The following is a 21055-nucleotide window of genomic DNA, read 5'->3' on the forward strand; positions in this document are numbered from 1 at the left end:
AACCGCGGTCGCGATCTTTCCTTGGCTAGCGCTTACCTCTAGCGCCACCTCGCCGGCCCCAGGAGCACTTTCTGAGCATTGAGCCAGGAGCAACCTGAGCACTGCAGGTGTGACCCAAAAAGCAAGCAAACAAACAAAAACAACTATGCTTTAGAGAAATTCTCAGTACAATTAACCTATGCTACAAGTCAGCATTATCTGAACTTGCCTAATAGTGCTGCAACTTTTCTTTCATACTTTCTCCCACATTTAATTATCTTCTAGATCAATAATTTTCACAAATATACTTGCTACTGAACTTTTTCTTTTTTTCCATTTATTTTGTAATTTTTCTTTCTATTTTTCAATAACTTTGCTTTCCCTTATCTTAAAACAAATGTATTATGATCAGTTAATTCAACTATGTGATGCATTTTCTTTAAGTTTTTTAGGGGCCGGAGAGATAGCACAGTGGCTAGGCATTTGCCTTAGACGCGGAAGGACGGTGGTTCGAATCCCGGCATTCCATATGGTCTCCCGAGCCTGCCAGGAGTGATTTCTGAGCATAGAGCCAGGAGTAACACCTGAGCGCTGCCGGATGTGACCCTCCCCCCCAAAAAAAAAACAAAAAACAAAAAAAAGGTGCTTTTTTTTTTTTAATTGCATAAGTCTCATACTTACCTGGCAGGGGAGATACCATGATCACGAAGGTAGTTTTCCCAGGGTGAGGCTTATCCATTGCACTCCGAATGTGCTGACTCCTGTGATTTCCCCAAATGTGGGAAACTCGACTGCATAATTTGTGGTAGTGGGGGACTGCATTCGCGTTCTCCCCTGAAAAAAAAAAATTGCATAAGTCTGGGGCCGGAGAGATAGCATGGAGGTAAGGCGTTTGCCTTGCATGCAGAAGGACGGAGGTTCGAATCCTGGCATCCCATATGGTCCGAGCCTGCCAGGAGCAATTTCTGAGCATAGAGTCAGGAGGAACCCCTGAGCGCTGCCAGGTGTGACCCAAAAACCAAAAATAAATAAATAAATAAATAAATAAATAAATAAATAAATAAATAAATAAATAAATAAATAAATTGCATAAGTCTTTCACCTTTTCTAAAAAGAGCTTGAGGTCAAGAAGGTCAAGAGGCGGGTCCGGAGAGATAGCACAGCTGTGGATTCAGGACCAAGGTTGGTTCGAATTCCGGTGTCCCATATGGTCCCCCGTGCTTGCTGCCAGGAGCTATTTCTGAGCAGACAGCCAGGAGTAACCTCTGAGAACCGCCGGGTGTGGCTCAAAAACCAAAAACCAAAAAAAAAAAGGTCAAGAGGCAAAGATCTATGTTAAAACACTAAATATAATTACCTAAATTAAATAAAAGTTTACTTTTCTCCCATAGAGACATCAATTTTTTTTGTTTTGTTTTTGTTTTTGGGTCACACCCGGCAGCGCTCAGGGGTTCCTCCTGGCTCTATGCTCAGGAATTACCCTGGCAGGCTCACGGGACCATATGGGATGCTGGGATTCGAACCACTGTCCTTCTACATGCAAGGCAAATGCCCTACCGCTGTGCCATCTCTCCTACCCCAGAGACATCAAATTTTAAGTGCACCAATAATACTAGAGTGCTATTTAAATAGTAAAATTTAACGTTTCCATGTCTATCAATATCAGGACATTTAACTGAAGCATTGCTATTGATATGTCTTCAACTATTACAATACAATTAAAAATCATACTGTGGAATAGGGACTCATATTTCTATGTATATCATAATTAGAGGATTTTTTTGTTTGTTTTTTTCTGGGCCACACCCTGTGACGCTCAGGGATTATTCCTGGCTATGTGCTCAAAAATTGCTCCTGGCTCTGAGGACCATATGGAATGCCAGGGATGTAACCCAGATCTGTCCTGGGTCAGTTGTGTGCAACGCAAACACCCTACTGCTCTGCTATTGCTCCACCCCTAAAGAGAGGATTTTATGCTCTGTTAAAATACAGAGTCTGAGATCACTTCCTGAGTTTCCTATTCAATAAATGCGGCAATGCATGAAAGAATTTGCATTTACAAGTGCTTCAGTAATGCTGATGTTTCTAAGGACCATAATTTAGAACCACAATTAAAGGAGAAATATTGAGTAAGGCTCTTTCCTTACATTTGGCCCATCTGGATTCAATCCTTATCATCTGCTGCAAGTGGCTTCTGTCTTACAGCACTAGTGGGATTTCAATGAATTCACTTCAGGGAGAGTAGGTTGCCCATGCCAGCATATGGAAAAATATGAAATATGAAATAAATGAAACCACACAGAGTATGTGGGATCTACAAGTTTTCTGGCAGGAGTGCGACAAGTTTATTTTCCAAACGGGTTTTTATAGGGGTAAGCCAGTCCCAGGTGCAGAGAAGGATGTTTACAATAACAAGGCAAGGTTAATTGTAAAAGAAAAGGTAACACTCAGGGAAGCTTATAACAACCAACCTCAAATGCAAAACAAGGGTTAGGAGGAGGTAAGAAATATCTAGAACAGGGGTCTTCAAACTTTTTAAAGTGGGGACTGGATTAAGGTCCCTTAGAGAGCTGGAGGGCCGGACTATATGAGCTACTAATTCCTACTCACACTACACATATCTTACATAAATAAAATGAAAACCATTTATAAATAAACAGATCACGCACCAGTATTTCAATGGGAACTGTGGGCCTGCTTTTGGCTAATGAGATGGTCAATGTCCGGTTCTATATATGTCACTGCCAGCCGTAACAAGTGATGCAAGTGGGCATCAGTTAATCTTGATCTGGTTGGAGATTGCAGATGTTTCTTTCTTGAAAAAGTCTATTCACAGGCATAAGTGCTACCAAAGATGGTTACCATTTTGAGTGCATGGTTCCTGATATTTGGATATGTCTCAGAGGGGAGAGATGCATAGAAATTCAAAAGGTTACTTGACTTAAATGCATCTTTCAGAGAGTCACAATTCTGCAGTTCAGCCAGTTCCATTTGCTAAATTGTAAGGACATTTTCAATCTCAACAGAAAATGGGTTACGAAAAAGCTGTATGTCCTGTTCATGGAGATGAAGCTCTTTGAATCTAAATTGAAACCCCTTTTGCAACAATTCTAGTGAAGCCAGACATGTTTCCTTTGGGAATGCAACCAATGGTTTGTCCGCTGACAGGTTTTGAGTTGTTGGGAGATGACTGAAGTTTTCCTCCTGTACTTGTTTGATGAGAAGGCCTAATTTTACTTCAAATGCTTTCACATGCGATGCCATATCACAGATGAGCTTCCCCTTGCCTTGAAGTTGCAGATTGAAACTGTTGAGTAGCTCTGTTATATCTGTCAGAAAGGCAAGGTGCCATTTCCATTCTGCATCATTGAGCTCTGGTACTTCTTGGTTTTTTGAAAGTAGAAAAGCTGTAATCTGCGGAAGTAAGTCATAGAAACGTTTCAAAACTCTCCCTCTACTCAGCCAACGGACTTCTGTGTGGTACAGAACATCTTCATGGGCAACATTTATCTCAGATAGAAATTCATGAAATTGTCTGTGGTTCAGTGCATGAGTTCTAATGTAATTAACACAAGATACCACAATTTTCATAACAGAGTCCCACTTCAGTGATTTACAACACAGCGCTTGTTGGTGGATGAGGCAGTGTATGGCAATTGGATGAGGATGGTTATGTTTGCCCATCTCTTGTGTAATGTGAGAAATCACTCCTCTCTTAGACCCCACCATGCTAGGAGCACCATCAGTTGTTACACTGACTAATTTAACCCAGTCCAGCTCCAAACCATTCACAGTTTGGCAAACCTTTTCAAATATATCCACTCCTGTGGTTGTACCTTTGATACTTTGCAGTGCAGCAAGCTCTTCTATGACTTTAAAATACTCATTTGTTCCACGCATATAAATGAGAAGTTGGGCAGAATCATGAACATCATTGCTTTCGTCGAGTGCCAAGGAAAAATAGCAAAGTTTCTTTGCAGAGTTTTGCAAATGGTGCAGCAAATTGTCTCCCATTTCTTCAATCCTTCGTGTCATTGTAGCTCCTGAAAGGCTCACTGTACTAAATAAATCGGCCTTCTCTGGACACATCTCTTTGGCAACAGAAATAAGGCATTCTTTAACAAATTCTCCCTCCACAAATGATTTGTCATAGAGCACTATTAGCTTGGCAACTTGAAAACTTGCCCGCAGTGAGGAAGTATTTAACTGCTTCTGCTTCACAAAAGTATTTTGCTGAGTCATCAGTGTATGTTTCAGTTGTAATATTTTATCTTTTCTCACTTCTCCAACCAAACAATCATATTTATCCTTTTGTTGAGTTTGATAGAGGCGTCGCAAATTGTATTCCTTGAACACAGCAACTATATTCTGGCATATCAGACACACAGCTTTTTCTTTGTACGGCATAAAAAAGTAATCGTAAGTCCACTGTTCTTTGAATATCCTACACTCACCATCAATTTTTCTTTTTCTTGAATCATTGTTTCCTAGGGATTCCAAACTGATATTAGTGAAATACAAATGTGTATATATACACACTGTGTATGAACCCCCATTAGTCCCTGATGTGAACACTTACCCCTTGCAGGCTTTTCTAAGTAGACCAGCTCAGTCCCTGATAGTTCAGTTATATCTCCCTATATAATGCCCAAATTGATATGTTCAGAATCAGCATGTAAACACTTAAAAGGAATTGCAAAATGCATATAAAATTTTCAATGTAACACCTTTCAAATGCTTCAGCATCGAACCCCTAATTTTCCACATGGGCAATTCAGCACCAAACCCCTAACTTCCCAACCACCGCCCACCCCCTAACTTTGATTTCAGCACTGACCGCCTCACCACCCCCAAAGGAGAATTTTCATATGAGTCACCCACAGCCCAATAGGGCAGAATCCCCATCTGGCAAAAATTTATTCCTATGGCACTTTTGATTGACCTTTGGCAGTGGGGGGAGTGGAGGAAAACCTCACTGACAGGCAGGCACAGCACACAGACACCATGTTGCCTGGGGGTGGAGCAGGCACCTTTTTACATCATATAGTCACCCACATATGGTACTCCTCACCACTCGGCATCCGGCTCCCTCCAGTGACGTCATCAGCAATGCGTGTGCCAAGCGCCAGGCGCAAGGGCGCATCAGTGTCCCTCTCAACACCGCCCTCATGCCCACCCTCCCAGCACACAACATGCCCTGTGCGGAGGTGGTTGATGTCATCCCTGAGAATGACACTGAGTGACCGTGACACTGATTGTATATGCTGGCAGGTATCTTGGCAACCAAACAGCGCTCATTGCTGGCGGGCCGGATCAGACTCCTCTGTGGGCCGTAGTTTGAAGACCCCTGATCTAGAAATTTGATCTTCCTGAGCTGGGCTCCATTGTTTTTGGGGTCAAGCAAAGGAAGAAACCAAACCTCCTAAAATGTGTTTTCCTATTTTCTGAGCAGAACAAATAGCCTAGGGTCTGCCCTTGTTTACCAGGAACTTCAGCTGCAAGGACATATTTGAAAAAGAGAAAACATTGTCTTTGCTTTTAGGGTTATATATATCCAGGAAAGGGGTTTTCTTAGTAATCTTTGGTGCTGGAATTTCTGAGCCAAATTATTTGATAGAGGCCACAATTTTGCCTGCATGCTATCTCTCAGGTCCCCACACGTATGAGATCTTAAAAAAAAAAACAAAAAACAGAAGGGCCCGGAGATAGCACAGTGGCGTTTGCCTTGCAAGCAGCCAATCCAGGACCAAAGGTGGTTGGTTCGAATCCCGGTGTCCCATATGGTCCCCAGTGCCTGCCAGGAGCTATTTCTGAGCAGACAGCCAGGAGTAACCCCTGAGCATCGCCGGTTATGGCCCAAAAAACCAAAAACAACAACAACAGCAACAAAATTCATACCTACAAGATTGGCCTACATAAAAAAAGACTGATCAGAAGGTTGGTAGGAATGTGGCAAAGAAGAAACTCTGGAACACTACTGATGAGTGAAAACTCTATGATAAATAGTATAGTTTTTTTTTGGGGGGGGGAACACACTTGGTGATGCTCAGGGGTTACTCCTGGCTATGAGCTCAGAAATGGCTCCTAGATTGGGAGTCCATATGGGACCCCAGGGAATTGAACCATGATCTGTCCTAGGTCAGCAGCGCGTGCAAGGCAAATGCCCTACCGCTGCACTATGTCTCTGGCCACAAGTATAGGGATTTTTGTTTGTAAATAGAGGTGCTAAGAGAAAGCTTAATGAGTGCATGCCTTTGTAAGCAGGAAGTCTGAGGTTGATCTCTGGCAGTGCATGATCCATTGGATGCTACAATGTTCAATTGTAGTGTCCTCTGAGCAGAAAGCCAGGAGTAGCCCCCAAATACCTTGGAGGCTCCCAAGTAAACTCCAAAATAAAAAAAATCATATGATTCAGCAATATCTTTCTCAGCATTCAGCCAAAGTACGTAAAAACACTAAGTTAAAAGGACATTTGCAGCCTTATTTTCATAGTAATAATATTTACAACAGTCAAAACATGGAATCTATATGCTTATCAACTGACGACTAGATAAGGATGCTGTCTCTTTTGGATTTATTCTGCCATTAAAATAAAACTGCCTTTGGTATAAAATACATGGAACTTGAAGTGATTGTGATTAAATAAGGAAGAGAGTGAAAGGTAATTGTCAGATGGCTTTACTGGATGTGGACTATAACTAAAACAAACAAATTGGCAAAACTGATAAACAAGTAACAAAACTAATTCCTATATGCAATAAGAATTATGGTGATCCTAGGGGAAAAGGGGAGTTAACAGAGCTATTTTGTGGTGGAATGGTACAGGAACTTGGTGTGAGTTTCAGTTCGGTGACAATTAGACCAAGAAAGTTGATGAAGATCCTGGGTTGGCCACATGCAAGGTAAACGTCTTACTGCTAGGCTATTACTCCAGCCCCCTACATTTTACATTTTTATTGTGATAAATATACATCACATTTAGCAATTCACAAGTTTTAAGTGTTTGGTGGAATTTAATTTATTATTTCTGTGTGTTTTTTTGTGGGGGAGGCAGGAGCCACTTCCAGTGATGATCAGGGTGTGCTCCCAACTTTATACTCAGGAATCACTCCAGGATGGTCTCAGGAGACCGTATGTGGTGCTGGGATTGAACTCAGATCATATAAGGCATGCAAGGCAAACAAACACCCTACCACGCCAGTGCTGTGGGATTCAATTAGTTTAGAGGGATTCATTCACATGGATATGCAGCCCACCACTATAACTCTTTTCATCTTGTTAAACTGAAACTACCTCTTTAATATTAATCTTTTTTTCTCTTTCTTACCCAAGCCTTCAGCAACATCATCATACTTTTTGTTTTTATGTGCTTAACTATTCTAAGTAGCTCATATAAATGGAATTAAGTACCTCTTATAAGTGGATTCAAGTAAAAGTAATAAGCCGATTTGTGCTGGAGGCTACAAAATAATATTTTGAACAAAAATGTATTGGCTGACTGCAAACTTTTCTCTTTTTGAAAAATACTCTCTGTGCTCTTCAGGCACAAGGGAAAGAAACATTGTATTCTGTGAATAAGGAGGTGTAAAAACACCTGCAAAGCAACGCTTCTCCTTTTGGCTATATAATGCCTCTAATTCAGATTCCCATTGCAATTTGCTATTGCCTTATTTGTCGTCACACCTATTGGTGTGCCAAGGCTACTTCGTGTTCTGTGCTCAAGGGTTATTTTTGGTGATGCTTCAAAAACCCAGGATTGATACCAGAAATTGAACAAGGTTGACTGCATGCAAGGTACAGGTGTGGCCTTGTATTAAGTACCAAACCAGTTTTTTTTTTTTTAATAATAATATCTTTGGGGCCGGAGAGATAGAAAGGAGGCAAGGTGTTTGCCTTGCATGCAGGAGAACAGTGGTTCAAATCCTGGCATTTCATATAGTCCCCCGAGTTTGCTAGGAATGATTTCTGAGCATAGAGCCAGGAGGAACCCCTGAACGCTGCCAGGTGTGACCCAAAAACTAATAAAATAAAATAAAATAAAATAAAATAAAAAGAACACCCTTGGGGCTGGAGCGGTGGCGCTAGAGGTAAGGTGTTTGCCTTGCAAGCGCTAGCCTAGTTTGATCCCCTGGCATCCCATATGGTCCCCCAAGCCAGGAGCGATTTCTGAGCGCATAGCCAGGAGTAACCCTTGAATGTCAACGAGTGTGGCCCAAAAACAAACAAACAAAAAAGAACACCCCCCTTCATCAGTGCAACATTCCCACCACCAATGCCCCCATTTCCATCCTCCCCCACCCTTTGCCTATATTCCAAACAGGCATTCTACTCTCACTCATTAACACTGTCGTGGTAATTGTTAATGTAGTTATTTCTCTAATTGTACTCACCAATTTTTATGGTGAGCTTCATATCCTGAGTTGGTCCTTCTGGCCTTCATCTCTATTGTCTTTGGGCATTATTACAATAATGTCTTTTATTCTTCTTAAAACACATAGATGAGTGAGATTATTCTGTTTCTCTCTCCCTCTAACTTATTTCACTCAGCATAATAATTTCCATGTGCATCCATGTATAGAAAAAGTTCATAACTTTATCTCTCTTGACAGCTACATAATATTCTATTGTGTTTATGTACCACAGTTTCTTTAGCCATTCATCTGTTCAAGCCAGTTTTGTTTGGAGGCCACATCCCTGAATACAGCCAGGTGTGGCTGCAAAACAAAACAAAAAATGTATAATGGAAAGTTTAGTCAATGGGAATTAATAGGTTGCTAGAGTAAAAATCTAAATGAAAAAAGGCTAAGAACTGAGGTCTAGATCCATTCATCTAATAACTCTTATCATTCAAAAAATAAAACAGGGTCCAGAGAGATAGTACAGGGGTACCCTGTCTTGCACATGACCAATCTGGGTTTGATCCCTAGCATCACATATCCCCTGAGCACCACCAGGAGTAATTCTGGAGTGTGACATTGGAAGTAACCTCTGAGCATCACTGGGTGTGCCAAAACAAAAGCAAAAAATAAATGTATTTAAAAAATTACAATCTGATATGTGAGATAATAACTAATTTATTTGTTTATTATTTTGGTGTTTGATTTACACCTTCTAGAACTCAAGAGATTTCTTCTGATTTTGTGTTCAGGGACAAATTCTGGCAGGGTTGGGGGACCATATATAGTGCTGGATATCAAATCAAGGTCGAATGTGGGCAAGGAAAGCATCTTACCCTCTGTGATAGCTCTCTTGCCTCCACAATAACCATTTTGAATATAAAAGAAATCATTTTATTTTGGGCAACATACCATTTCTGATGCTAGGAATTGAACTTGGATCAGCCAAATGCAAAACAGTGTCTTACTTTATATACTATCCCTCTGGTCCCAATTTAGGAATATATTTAATATAAAATTGAAATGGTTGGAACTAAATTACAGATGAAAAAGAGAACACACGGGGCTGGAAAGATAGCATGGAGGTAGGGGATTTGCCTTGCACCCAGAAGGTCGGTGGTTCAAATCCCGGCATCCCATAGGGTTTCCTGAGCCTGCCAGGAGTGATTTCTGAGTGTAGAGCCAGGAGTAACCTCTGAGCAATGCCAGGTGTGACCTAAAAACCAAAAAAAAAAAAAAAAAAAAAAAAAGAGAGAACACACAGAAAATAGATAGCAATGATTCAATGATTCACATAACAATGGAGGAAGAAAGTTTTAGAAGAAAAGATGATGAATGATAACATTTTTCAGGGTCAAGGAATAAAAGGAGAAAGACTTGGTAAAGGAGGTTGATATATTGGTTAGTATTTTGCCTTTCTCTTTTCCTTTCCAGACTTAGGGGATAGGATCCAGAGTAGGAGACAAGGAAACTGAGGAACCTAATTTTTGTAGCCATCTTTCTCAGAACAAGAGACAACAAAGATGAACCTGCTAATCACCACTTAATCATCTCCCTCTTCTTAGTTGATATAAAAAAAGAAGTGGGGGTGAGGTTCCAGAGATGGCGAGTCAGAGTCTAATCTTGTAGGTAATGGTAAAAAATGTTTTTACTGTTTTGTTTAGGGGTCATACTCAGCAGTACTCAGGGCTTACTTCTGGTTCTCCTGGTGGTGTTCCAGGGACCATATGTGAAGCTGAGGATTCAAATCTAACCTCTTATCCTATTTTCCTGGCCTTCATGAAGGTTTTTTAACACCTTCCAGCATGGTTATGCCATTACTAGTACATCGTGAGGTGAAGATAGAGAAGGATACGGAAAAAAAAACCTGATTTTCCGAGTGAGCATATTCATAGGGATGGTATTTCAACTGATCAAAGGAAAGGAAAGATGTCAATCAAGGAAAGAGAATGGACTATGGAGTTTTCTGTTCTCCACCATTTTTCAGTGGAAAGATGCTTCTGGTTAGATACTACCTGAGGAAAGTAGCTGGGATTGAGTCATTTTTGGTAATTTCTCACTTTAGGGAGCCTCACCTGGTAAGAGGATTGAGCAGTAAGAAGCTAAATCACGCAGGCAGGTAGTTGAGGATGTGGGGAGGAGGGAGAATAAATTATTGTTACATAGTAAGTTATGTAATATGTGACATATATAATAAATTATTACATCTCAATGAATTATTGGGATGTAATAAAATTGAAACAGGATTTGAAGAAATCCTAACCTGACAGCATTATTGCCTGGGACCACTTTGTGAATACAGGAACTAAGGCCTGATAAGAATTTTTTTTTCCTTTGGTTTTTGGGCCACACCCAGTGGCGCTTCGGGGTTACTCCTGGTTATGCACTCAGAAATCGCTCCTGGCTTGGGGGACCATATGGGACGCCAGGGGATCAAACTGCGATCCGTCCTAGGTTAGCACAATCAAGGCAGATGCCCTACCTCTTGTGCCACCACTCCAGCCCCACTGATAAGATTTTTAACTGATGCCAGCTCAGACCCAAACAAGCCTTGACCACTTCTGAGAGAAGCTCCAGTAGGCACAAAGGGCTGTGATAAGGACATTGAAGAGAACCATTAAAAGTTTCAGACACTTTTTCACAATGCCATGGCAACAGAGTCTTATCTAGATAGAAAGGCTTGGGGGAAGTTTGGGAGAAGTATATAAACTAACATGGACTAAGGAAGACTGTACATGTCTTGCCAGGTGATGCTGCCCATGCTGCTGGGCATGTATTTCCTGCATGCATGCCATCCATGTTTCCCTTCTTGAAATGTGTACTTTCAGCTCTCTTCACCTCTGGAAAAGCTCACGTTCTCCTTTGAACATGTTACTTTCTCTCCCTCCTCTTCCTCAAAATATCTAATAAAAGCTGTTTTTATTTCACTGTTCATCTACTCCTAAAACCCTTTTCTGTGAGGGCAAAATGATGGATCTGAAGGTGTAGGACTAGTTAGGTCTAGGACTGATTTTTTTCTTTTATTCAAAGAGCAATTTCTTGTTCTAGCCTGAGTCCATAATAGTCTGAGAAACCCAGTAGCAGCAATCGTCTCCCAACACCATGAAGAACAAGTAGTGGTCTTCAGATGCATTTTGACAGCTGTTTAGTGGGGCTTGGGGGACATGAGGTCTATACTGTGAAAGAACTCATAGAAAACTTTTCCAGGTCCTAAAATCTCCCAGGCTTCCCTGAGTAACAGAGTGAAAGCAATAGATTTCCTTCTCTAGGCTGCTGCCTCTTTCTCACTTCCCATAAATTACCCAGAGAAACACCATTGTTGACTAAGCTATGGGGTAGAGTTCTAAGAGTATGAACTGAAGAGGACTAGAGAGCTCAAGCCATAAAATATTACATCTCAGGACACTGTACAGTGAAGTGAACACCAAAACCCCAAGAGACACTGCATTTGGATGCTTGCCATTTAGAACTTCAATTTGCCAATTACTGTTAGCCAGAGTAGCAGTGACAACAGCTATCAGTGTGAGAACGGCAGCTCTTCCCATATGGGCCTATAATTGTCTCAGTCATTTTCAGGGCCTAGGGCAAGAGTACAAATGGTGGCCTACATATCACATGTCTAAATATTTATGAATTATAAATCAAATGAGCAAAGTTGTGAATATTATGTATTTATCCCTTACTTTCACATATATTTTCAAAGCAACATAATAGGCTAGGTTTAAATTTAGAATATTTAAAATGTTTGTGATTTTACAGCAGAATGTGGCACCAGAAGAATGGGTCTTCCTGTCATGGCTCTTTTCTCACCTCCCTGCATTTAGGCCCATCTACTTTCTTCTTCTACCCTTCCTTTTCTACCCTTATTCCTTTCTTTTTAGAAATAAATTAATTTTATTTAAAGAAATTTGCTTAGGGAAATATGATGAGGTAAGGAAGTGGGAGGGGGAGAGACAGAAAGAGAGAAAGAGAGGGAGAGAAAGAGAAAGGAGAGAGAGGGAGGGGGAGTGAGAAAAGAGGGAGAGAGAGAAAGAAAGAGAGAGAGAGAGAGAGAGAGAGAGAGAGAGAGAGAGAGAGAGAGAGAGAGAGAGAGAGAGAGAGAGAGAGAGAGAGAGAACAATGGCTTCCCCAGAGTGGAAAAAAATCTGGTTGTGATGAAGGTCAATCTCCAGGGTGGAGAATGAACCTCTTATGCATTTACAAAGTTGGTTTTATAATAGGACTTCTTCCAAACTATCCTGGCTCGGACTTCTGCATACAGAAAAGTTAATCTGGGTGTTGTTACAGGAAAAAAAGCTTTGGACTCTTTATGGTTCTTTCATATTTTCTTGGGCCCCACCCAGTGGTGATCAGGTCTTATTCCTGGCTCTGCATTCAGGGATCCCTCCTGGCAGCTCAGAAGATCACATGAGTGCTGGGGATCAAATCCAGGTCAGTGGCATACAAGGCAAACAGCCTACCCACTGTATTATTGCTCTGGCTCCTCATTTTATATTGTTTAGCTTGTGCTTTCAGGTCATACCTAGTGGTGCTCAGGCCTTACTTTCTCTATTCAGGGATCACTCCTGGCGGTGCTTAGCTCCACAGTTCCACAGTGCTATAAGGTACACAAAAAGTAAAACCAGTCTAGGGCTCTAAACATGTAACCCTAACAACAGAAACCAGAAACTTATTTTTTTTTTTTTTTTGGATCATACCCAGCAGTGCTCAGGGGTTACTCTTGGCTCCACACTCAGAAATCGCTCCTGGCAGGCTTGGGGACCATATGGGATGCCAGGACTCCAACTACTGTCCTGCATGCAGGCAAATGCCATACCTCCATGGTATCTCTCTGGCCCCAGCAACAGAAACATTTTAAATGTGAAATAAATACCATCTCATGAGCACTTTTTTTTTGTTGTTGTTGTTTTTGGACCCCACCCAGTGGTGCTCAGGGCTTATTCCTGGCTCTGCTCTCAGAAATCACCCCTGGAAGGCTTGGGAGACCATATGGGATGCTTAAGATCAAATCCAGGTTGGACATAAGCAAGGCAAGTAAGTGTCTTTTTTTTTTTTTTTTTTTGGTTTTTGGGCCACACCCTGTGACGCTCAGGGGTTACTCCTGGCTATGCGCTCAGAAGTTGCTCCTGGCTTCTTGGGGGACCATATGGGGCGCCGGGGGGTCGAACCGTGGTCCGTCCTAGGCTAGCGCAGGCAAGGCAGGCACCTTACCTCCAGCGCCACCACCCGGCCCCCGTGCAAGTAAGTGTCTTTTTTTTATTTTTTATTTTTGGGCCACACCCGGTAATGTTCAGGGGTTACTCCTGGCTATGTGCTCAGAAGTTGCTCCTGGCTTGGGGGACCATATGGGACACCGGGGGATTGAACCGCGGTCCGTCCAAGGATAGCGCAGGCAAGGCAGGCACCTTACCTTTAGCGCCACCGCCCGGCCCCGCAAGTAAGTGTCTTAACTTCATTTTTGCTTAGATGCAAGGTGCAAGGTCTGACCTTAAACTGTGACTTGTTATTTATTTATTTATTTATTTATTTATTTATTTATTTATTTATTTATTTATTTATTATTTTTTGTTTTTGGGTCACACCTGGCAGCGCTCAGGGGTTACTCTTGGCTCCACGTTCAGAAATTGCTCCCGACAGGCTTGGGGGACCATATTGGATGCCGGGATTCCAACCACCGTCCTTTTGCACGAAAGGCAAACGTCCCACCTCCATGTTATCTCTTAGGCCCTACTTGTTAAATTTTTAGATGAAATAGTGCAGTAGCATCTTAACTGGTCTTTCAGCTTCTAATCTTGTCCCTCTGCCTCCAAACCATAGATAACATTTTTAAGATTCTGTTGTTACTACATTTTAAAATGTTTTATTAGGGGCTGGAGAAATATTACAGAGCATAGGGTGCTTGCCTTGTATGCGGTGGATCAGGGTTCTCTCCCAAGCATCCCATATTGTGCCCTGAGCCTGCCTGGTATAATTCCTGAGTGCAGAGCCAGGAGTAACCCCTGAGCACTGCAACCTAGTGTGGCCCAGAAACAAACAAAAATAAGGTTTTTGTTTTTTTTGTTTTGGTTTTTGGTTTTTTGGGTCACACCTGGTGATGCTCAGTGGTTACTCCTGGCTATGTGCTCAGAAATCACTCCTGGCTTGGGGGCCCATATGAAACACCAGGGATCCAACCAAGGTCCATCCTGGATTGGCTGCATGCAAGGCAAACACCTGTGCTATTGCTCCAGCCCCCTCCCCATAAGTTTTATTAAAACACTTTGTGACCATACTGGCCTTGCTGGGGCCTACTCAAAGTGATGTAGTATTTGGGGGCACATTCTCTGTGATGCTGGGGCCATTTAGTGTCCTACATGCAAAACAAGCTCTTTAACCTTCTGAGCCATTTCCCCTATTCCATTTGTAACACTTTATTGCCCAGAGTGTATTTAGAGGTCTTTAAGGCTCCTTTGGGGTTGGGGGTGGGGTGGGGATTTGGATCACATCTGTCAGTGCTCAGGGTTAGTCCTAGATCTGTGTTCTGGTCACTCCTGATAAAGAGATGCTGCCTTTTTGTATTCATTCCTAAGCGTCCCCCCCCCCCCCCGCAATTCCAAATAGTCATTACCCACTTGACAGATTTTTCTCTACTATCTTCACTAACAGCAATGTGAAAGTGTCAGATTTAGAACTGGGATTTGAGTCTTACATTCCTCAACAGAGGACTCAGTTGTGTAGTGCTGAGCAATGGAGAGGAAATTCGTTGACTCTAAGACTACACAACCCTCAGGTAGTACCAGAGGCTATGTGGAACAGGTGGGAGCAGTAAAGAGATAGAAATTATCTACAGACAGGGAAAATAGATAATGAAGAAATAGACCTCAGGGACATTGGGCTGTGTTCCAAAAATTCAATTTTAAATGAACTGTTTGGAATGCAAAACACATTTTCTTTTAGAAACAATGCTATGAATAATTGCAGTTATTTTCTCAGTAAAGCCTACACAAGCTTGTTTAACTCATAATATAACAGAAGTATCTGCTAAGACATTTTAGATTTGCATTGAGAGCATCCCTAAATCTTTACCACTCTGAATTATAAATTAGCTGTGTACATAACTGCCACTCCAACAAGACTGTGAACTCTTTGAGGACTGGAAACTGTTGAATTATTCATTTTTGTATTCTGAATGCCTGGCATATAACTGGCAATAAATGTTAGTTTCATAAGTGAATGGACAAATTTAATAGGCATTTGAATAGTGTTGGAAGTGTCTTGGGGAATAAAAACAGTAACATTTTGAGGGTACCATAATAAGTATCTGGTACCATGCTAGGAGAATGACCAATAATGTAAGATGCTTTGTTTTGGCAATAGTTAGGGATGAAAATAGCAAAGGCAATTTTAATATCTGAGTTATAAAATAAATAGGCTGACTTACTAAATAAATGGTTTTAGATAAAATGTCTACATAAATGTATTGATTTCATAAGTGTCATAAAAATACCAAATGGAGGGCTAGAGAGATAGTACTACAGGTAGGGAGCTTGTCTTGCATTCAGCTGACCCAGGTTTAATCCCTGCACACTGATCCTCTAAGCACCACCATGAGTGATACCTGAATGCAGAGCCAGGAATAAACTTCAAGCACTCACAGTTAAAGCCCAACCAAAATCTCAACAGGAATTGACATACAAAGGGAAATAGTTCTATCAAGGACTTCAGAACTGAAGATTCCTGGATAGAACCAGGAAAAGATATGACCACAGCTAAAAAGTAGAAATTAAGAGAAGTGTGGCCCCACAGAAGAATGGCCAGGAAAGAATATACGCATTGGTCTGCATTCAGGCTAGTTTAATTCCATTTGGTTTACTGCTACCTGTGGAGAGTATTTCCTCTGGCCAGGCTCTGAAAATTGAAGGATTATGTTTAAATAAATATTTCTTCCTTCATAGATTGAGGTTTATTGGATGTATTTCTTTCTATAATGACAATAGATGAAGCATTTGCTAATATTTGGGAGGAATGGTGTCTTCATTTGGGCTGCCATATATAGGAGATTTAACAACAAACATTTATTTTTTACTGATCTGGTTATTGGAAGACTGAGACAGCTGTGCCAGCAGAGCCACAGCGATGAACAGCTGACTGGACTGAGAACAGCTGATTTCTTGTTGTACCCTCACATGGAAGAGAAAGTGGAGAGAACTCTCTGGGGTCTCTTTTATAAAACACTAATTCTATTCAGGAGGGCTCTACTTTTTAGATTATCAATGATGAGGTAAATAAATTAAATAGATTTAATAATAAATATTATCATTAAAGGATTAATGATCCTATGTCTCCTAAGGGCCTTAGGACCTTCTAATCTAATCATCTGAGGATTTCAGTTTGTGGGGAAGTATGTAACTGGAACCATAACAGATGTTTGCTATATGGTGAAAGCAATGAAATGGGGGTATCAGGCAGTCAGGGAAAATGCAACCTCAAATAGAGGATAAGGGAACATTATCTCTAGAGTATAGCTGGAAAATTAAAAGCAAGAAGGGGGCAAAGGAAGAAGAGTGAAAGATTAGGGGAAGGAAGACAGACAACTATTTCACAATTTTGTAAAGAGACTTCAGAAAGTCCCTCTTATTTCCAGAATCTTTTCTGTTCTTTGAAAGCATAACTATAATACTTTCACTTTGTCTTCATTGTCTCCAAAGACAATTGATAAACATTGTTGATTATTCTGAGTAGATCAATTCACAGTTCTGACTTTATAATTTTAGTATTGGGACTATGCTCCAAGATTTTTGACCCATAAAACCCAAGCTAGAAGAAAAACTGTCTTTATTTTTTTTTTTTTTTGGTTTTTGGGTCACAAGCAATACTCAGGGGTTTCTCCCAGCTCTATGCTCAGAAATTGCTCCTGGCAGGCTCGGGGGACCATATGGGATGCCAGGATTCGAACCACTGTCCTTCTGAATGCACAGCAAACGCCTTACCTCCATGCCGTATCTCTGACCCCTGAAAAACTGTCTTTAAATGTGCATAGATAAGGCTGGAGAGGTAGTACAAAAATTAAGCAGCTTGTACCCATGCATCATGTGGTCCCCGGAGCACTACCTGGTATGACTCCAACAACCCCCACCAAAGCAGAACAACTTAATAGAGGAAAAGTGAACATTTATTCATGCCTTATTGGGTGATGCGGTTTGGGATACACTTAATGGTGATCAGAGGTTACTCCTAGCTTTGCACTCAGGAAATCTTCCTGTTGGTGCTCTGGGGACCATATGGGATACTGGAGGTCGAAGCTGTGTTGACCTAGGGCAAGGTAATCACTCTATCAGCTATACTATGGCTTCAGTCCCTTGTTCATCCTTTTTATGCATTTACGGGGGAGAGGTTTATTTATTCTATGGGATTTCTAGCCACTCATCTTTATTTTATGTTGGTCCATATGACAGGAATAAAGGTATAAATCAAAGAGGAATGGAGATTGTTTACCAGGCTGGAAAACCTTCAACTCCAGCGAACTCAGAGTAACCACTGAACATCACTTGATGTGGCCTCCACACAAAACAAAATAGCCAAAGAGAAAGTCTGATTTAGTATAGTTTAATGGGGAGAAGACTGGGTTACACCAGTAATTGCCAAACAGTGAAGAGATAGAAGAATTTGGAAATGTTGGGAGGACAGAAAAGGGAGCTTTAATTCAAAATCAAAAAGAAATCCACAAGACAGAAACAAATGAATTGAAAAAAATAGGGTCACCCAAGCAGTCCTCAGGGCCTCTGGAGGCCATTTTAGTGACACCTGCCTAAGTGGCTTACAGTTCAGTGCTTTAGGTGGGTGATGTGGTACTGATTGGATACTTAAGATCAGAGTTCAAGAGGTCAAGCAGCATGGGGTTCAGTGTTTTCCAGGCAGGAACTCAAGTTCTTTAAAATCTCTCTCCAACCCTAAAGTGGCACCTGTAATTCTGTTAGGTCTAGCAATTTAATAAAACATGAAATATGAAAAAGACTCTTAAAATGATCATTTGAGATTTGATTTCTTCCACATTATTGATTCAAGCACACAGAGAGCCTTAAGAGTTTCTTTCACACACACACACACACACACACACACACACACACACACACACACACACACACACACACACAATTCATCTTAATTTGGGCTGTGAACATCTCATCTTTTTTAAATCTCACAGATTAAAAAAAATCAGTTATGAGAAAATCAGCAATGTTAAAGCCCTGCAAGTAATCACTTGCCTAGGGTGACTGCTAATTTATGCTGTCCAAGTGGAAAACAGTGATTATTTTATTCTCAGTGTGTCTCCTCTGGGGGGAGAAAAACCTATGTGCTGTGGGAGATCTTAAGAGTCTGGGATAAAAATAGAACTGCATATTACAAGTTATATTTGAATGTGAGCTTTAACATGATCTGCAGGAGGGAGGAGGGGATGGAACTTTAAAACAGTGAATTTTTGAATATCTCTTGTTCCAGAAACAAGATGACCAAATATTTTCCCCAAGAGCATTAATTTCTGCTTTGCTAGAAATTAGCAAAGTTAGGAATTTACATTTTTTTCTCCTTATTTTATATATATTTTTTGGCAGTGTACGAATTGAACCCAGGGACCTACGTCTTACGTATTTTCTTGTGGTCAGGAAGGAACTCAGGACTCATGCATACAAGGCATGTGCTCTACAAATGAGGCAGAAGTTGGCTTCTCAGTGCTTAATACGTGTGTGCTGTTAGTCTGCTTTGCCTCGAAAACCAGTTCTGATAAGGTAGGAAACATATTATTAGTTTACGGGGTACCCATGATTTCTATCTATTCATTCCTACTCAGTCAAGTAGTAAGTAGATACCTAAACGAACGCGTACTAACTCCACACAAGATCTACACACTTTGCAAAAATGTGAAGCAAAATCTGCAGTGCAAAAAAAAAACAAAAACAAACAAACAAACAAAAAAAAAAACGCGCGAAGAGCTTCGGTGTCTTCTGCAACAGCTGTCACCTAGGCTTTGTTTCCATTTGTGCTCTCGGGAAGAAGCACGCAGGGAACCGGGCGCGCCTCAAATGGTTTTCAACTGGGTCCTCGGACCCCTGGCGAAAGCCCCAGGCAAAGAAAGGCGCGGGGTGTTTGTCAGCGTCCAAGTCCCGGGAGGGAGGGACTTTGAACCTCCGAGGTGCAGCTTCCTAAAACAAGGTTCCCCAGAGATCTAGCGTCTGGGGTGAAAGGCGGCGACCGGAAGGCCGGGCCGCACGGGCGGGCACCGCTTAGCGATTGGCGCACCGGGCCGCGGCCTCACGCCAAACGCCGCCACGTGGGCCAGGCTGCTTCCCGGGGCTCGCCGGGCTCCGTGGGCGGCGGCTCCGTCCGCGCGCGGCCTGGTCGGGGTCGGACCGAGCTCCGCGGGGCGGGGCTGACTTCCTCCTTCCGCGCCTCCGGGCTCCGAGAAAGCGCGGCGGTGCTTGGCCTCACGCTCACGGTAGAGCGTACGTCCACCTGGGACGGCCAGGTGGTCTGAGCACGTCCCTCACCTGAGTCCCGAAGCCTAAACCAGAGGCCCGGGACCGCAGGAGGGGGAAGGGCAGCGCACGCTCGGTCCCGGAAGTCGCGAGGGGAGAGCCAGGCATGCGCAGAGCGGCGCAGCGCGGCCGAGCTGGGTTGGCAGTGGGAGGGGCTGGCGTGAGCCCATGGAGGTGTTTATCCGGGGTTCTAGGTGGGCGGTCACAGCGCACGCGTCAGGGCGTCAGGCGGCGGCGGCGGCGGCGGCGGCGGCGCGGGATCGCGCGTACGCATGCGTGGCGAGCCGCTCACTCGGCGGCTCCGGGAGGGCGTGGAGGAAGGGAGAGGGGAGGGAGGGGGCTCCGAGAGAGAAGCCAGGGGAAAGGGAAGGGAAGGGAAGCGCAGGGAAAGGAGAGCGCGGGGGGGAAGGGCGAGAGCGCGCTCTGCGCATGCGCTCAAGCGCCGGCGACGACAGCGGCGGGGGAGGCTCGGGGATGACAGTGGCTTTGCCCGTTGGGTAACGGTCGTCGTCTCCGGCAGGGCCTGAGGGGCCGCCTCGCCCACGGTGGGGGGACCCGCGGCGGCCGCACCAGCCCGGGCCCTGCGAGCTGAGAGCTCGAGCGCGTGGAGGAGCCGGGCGCGGGCGGCGAGGCGAGGCGGGGGAGGGGCTGCGGCTGCGGCTGCGTTGCGGCCTGGCCGTGGGTGCTGGGCGGCGGCGGCGGCGGCGGGGCCTGTCGGGCCGGCGTGAGCCCCGCTTCCTCGCGGCGCCGTGGGCGGCGGCCGCTGCCCCGCCGAGTGCGTGTGTCCGTGTGTCCGCGCGCGGCGAAGAGGGGGCGGCGCTTGTGCCTGTGGTGACCTCGGAGCGAGCGAAGAGCGAGGCCGCCGCGGAGGCCCAGCCCAGCGCAGCCCAGCCCGGTCCGCTCCGGCCCGGCCCGGCTCAGCCCAGCTCAGCTCGCTCCCGCCTCCCCCGCGCCTCCCGCCCCCCGCGGGCGCCGCGCCGCGCCTCGCCTCGCCTCGACGCCCCACACCGCGCCGCGCCGCGCCTCGCCACCTCGGGGAAGGGAAGGGAAGGGAAGGGAAGGGAAAGGAAGCGCCGAGCGGAGCGCGTGCCCGCGGGCCCCCGCGGCCGCTATGGAGAGCGCGGCGCCGGCCTCCGCCCGCCGCTGCAGCACCAGCCGCCTCCGCCG

The 21055-nt window shown here is 43.8% G+C and overlaps 1 non-coding gene across 1 annotated transcript; it reads left to right on the forward strand.

Annotated features, from left to right (window-relative positions):
* The first annotated feature begins 652 nt into the window (after positions 1–652).
* Positions 653–816, forward strand: LOC126012365 (U1 spliceosomal RNA). The gene has a single exon (XR_007496870.1). It is a non-coding gene; the product is annotated as a U1 spliceosomal RNA (small nuclear RNA).
* The last annotated feature ends 20239 nt before the right edge of the window (positions 817–21055 follow it).

The sequence above is a fragment of the Suncus etruscus genome, chromosome 6, assembly GCF_024139225.1.
Source record: "Suncus etruscus isolate mSunEtr1 chromosome 6, mSunEtr1.pri.cur, whole genome shotgun sequence".
In the NCBI taxonomy this organism is placed as follows: domain Eukaryota; kingdom Metazoa; phylum Chordata; class Mammalia; order Eulipotyphla; family Soricidae; genus Suncus; species Suncus etruscus.